The sequence below is a fragment of the Acipenser ruthenus genome, unplaced genomic scaffold (genome assembly GCF_902713425.1).
Source record: "Acipenser ruthenus unplaced genomic scaffold, fAciRut3.2 maternal haplotype, whole genome shotgun sequence".
NCBI lineage: Eukaryota > Metazoa > Chordata > Actinopteri > Acipenseriformes > Acipenseridae > Acipenser > Acipenser ruthenus.
The window spans coordinates 50,001-52,860 of NW_026708474.1; the positions used below are offsets into that span (position 1 = coordinate 50,001).

A 2,860-nucleotide genomic window follows, 5' to 3' on the forward strand; every position below is an offset into this window, starting at 1 on the left:
GCCTGCCACGCGGGAGGCCCGGGTTCGATTCCCGGCCAATGCAACCTTCTTTTTCTTTTTCACTTTATGTATACAATTACAGCAGCACGCACCTGCCTTCAATCAGTAAAAAAAAATCTCCCCGTCGGGGAATTGAACCCCGGTCTCCCGCGTGACAGGCGGGGATACTGACCACTATACTAACGAGGAAGGCACACGCTACCTGCCAATATGGCAACGCATTTAGTTGCAAAGCGACTAAGTCAAAACTGCCTGCTGAGCTTAATGTTGGTTTACGGATCGAAAACAGTATAGTACAAAACAAAACAAAAAAAAATTCGGGCTCGTCCGGGATTTGAACACGGGACCTCTCGCACCCAAAGCGAGAATCATACCCCTAGACCAACGAGCCAGCTGCCGGTTTTATCCGGCGGCCGACGCGTGATACAGTCTCTGGCAGCAAAATAAGTGCAGCATGACCAGAGTCCCGTTCCGTCTGCCGGTGCGGAATGCTGCTGGCACCTCAGAGGAGGGGGGCTTAATACTCGCCAACGCAACTTTCTTTATTTTTTGGCATTCTTATAGTGCTGCTTTTTTTTTTTTTTTTTTTTTTTTTAAATTCGCAGCACGAAAACTAGGATTCACATGTGTTTCACGTAACACTTTTTCAATACATTCATCTGGTCACAGTGTTTACCCCTACAGCAGGACCCGGCAATGCTTTTAATGGAATCGGCATTAAAAGCTGCCACGTCAGTGGAGAACTGCCCGAGTACTCTCGCTCTCATTTCAGACAAGGGGGTTTGAATTGCCTTCTAGCCGTTCTCGCTCACGCCGGGCGCCGTGGCGTGTGTCTGTAATCCCAGCTACAGGGGCAGGTTGAGGCTGGCGGATCGCTTGAGCACGAAAGCTCTGTGCTGCAACTGGCTGTGCCGATCGGGAGTCCGCACTTAGCACGGCATCGACATGGCATTTCTGGGGGAGCTTGTGAATGCCAGGTCGTCTAAGGAGGGGTGAACCGGCCCAGGTCGGGAACGGAGCAGGTCAAAACCCCCGTGTCGCTCCAGTATTGGGACTGCTCCTGTGAGCGGACGTTGCAGTGCCTCCTTTTTTTCTATTTATTTTTTGAAGTACTGTATCACGCGTCGGCCGCCGGATAAAACCGGCAGCTGGCTCGTTGGTCTAGGGGTATGGGGTATATATACAGAGTGATGCAGATATAACTGACTCTATTCACATTCCCATCGCGACATCATCTTAAACGCCTTAACTCTCAAATACCAATTTCCACTGCATGCAAACTTCAAGCCATCCTATTGATTTGATCAGGAGCAGTCTAAGAGTGTATTGTCTATTGCGTTGTGGGAGGACGCTTTGACTGAAATGTTGATAATCGTAGGACATTATTATTTGTGCCTGGAAGCTCAAATTGAATGAAATGGACTTTGAAAGTTGTATTAAGTGCCTTGATGAAGGGGGCAAATGAAGAAGTGCAAATCCAGGAACAAGAAGGTTGCAGGAATGGCCTGATGCTGGGAAGCTGGAAATTAACGTGACAGAGCAGAAGGAAGCAAGTTTTCTTCCAGGACAACCTTGTACTTGGCTTGATTCATGCCAAAGCTGCCCGATTCCAGCCTTGCTGAAGCACCCCCAGATCATCACCGATCCTCCACCACATTTCACAGTGGGTGCGAGACACTGTGGCTTGTAGGCCTCTCCAGGTCTCCGTCTAACCATTAGACGACCAGGTGTTGGGCAAAGCTGAAAATTGGACTCATCTGGGGGTGCTTCAGCAAGGCTGGAATCGGGCAGATTTGTCTTTGTGAAGGACGCATGAATCAAGCCAAGTACAAGGTTGTCCTGGAAGAAAACTTGCTTCCTTCTGCTCTGAAAATGTTCCCCAACTCTGAGGATTGGTTTTTCCAGCAGGACAGTGCTCCATGCCACACAGCCAGGTCAATCAAGGTGTGGATGGAGGACCACCAGATCAAGACCCTGTCATGGGCAGCCCAATCTCCAGACCTGAACCCCATTGAAAACCTCTGGAATGTGATCAAGAGGAAGATGGATGGACACAAGCTATCAAACAAAGCCGAGCTGCTTGAATTTTTGCGCCAGGAGTGGCATAAAGCCACCCAACATCAATGTGAAAGACTGGTGGAGAGCATGCCAAGACGCATGAAATCTGTGCTTGAAAATCAGGGTTATTCCAACAAGTATTGATTTCTGAACTCTTCCTAAGTTAAAACATTAGTATTGTGTTTTTTTAAAAATGAATATGAACTTATTTTCTTTGCATTATTCGAGGTCTGACAACACTGCATCTTTTTTGTTATTTTGACCAGTTGTCATTTTCTGCAAATAAATGCTCTAAATGACAATATTTTTATTTGGAATTTGGGAGAAATGTTGTCAGTAGTTTATAGAATAATACAAAAATGTTCATTTTACCCAAACACATACCTATAGATAGTAAAACCAGAGAAACTGATAATTATGCAGTGGTCTCTTAATTTTTTCCAGAGCTGTATATGCATCAGCACTGTGCTGTGGCTCGAGCTTGTTTGACGAGGCAGGCAATGCAAAAATGCCAAAACTTGCTTTTGCATTGTAGAACCTATTTAATTTAAATGAACGCTATGCCTTTAAGAACACAAGTGCCAATTGAGAACATATCGGCAGCTTGTTAAGTGTTAATTGTCTCCCCTTTGTACCAAACATATTTAAACCAAAGGAAATAGTAATGTATTACAGTGCCATTTTCTAATGTGATTAAGAAATGCAAAAAGCACCGTCCCTGGGTGGGCTTGAACCACCAACCTTTCGGTTAACAGCCGAACGCGCTAACCGATTGCGCCACAGAGACCAAACTGTTAAACCG

At 46.0% G+C, this 2,860-nt stretch overlaps 4 non-coding genes across 4 annotated transcripts in view; 1 reads left to right on the top strand and 3 right to left on the bottom strand.

The window, feature by feature from the left end:
* trnag-gcc (transfer RNA glycine (anticodon GCC)) overlaps positions 1–43 on the top strand; it is a 71-nt gene extending 28 nt beyond the window's left edge. Inside the window, exon 1 of the tRNA in view lies at positions 1–43. This exon is cut by the window's left edge and continues 28 nt beyond it. This is a non-coding gene — a tRNA (tRNA-Gly).
* Positions 44–117: 74 nt separating this feature from the next.
* On the bottom strand, positions 118–189 carry trnad-guc (transfer RNA aspartic acid (anticodon GUC)). The gene has a single exon. It is a non-coding gene; the product is annotated as a tRNA-Asp (tRNA).
* A 130-nt stretch (positions 190–319) lies between these two features.
* Positions 320–391, bottom strand: trnap-ugg (transfer RNA proline (anticodon UGG)). Its single transcript has one exon. It is a non-coding gene; the product is annotated as a tRNA-Pro (tRNA).
* Positions 392–2,771: 2,380 nt separating this feature from the next.
* trnan-guu (transfer RNA asparagine (anticodon GUU)) lies at positions 2,772–2,845 on the bottom strand. The gene has a single exon. It is a non-coding gene; the product is annotated as a tRNA-Asn (tRNA).
* Positions 2,846–2,860: the final 15 nt, after the last annotated feature.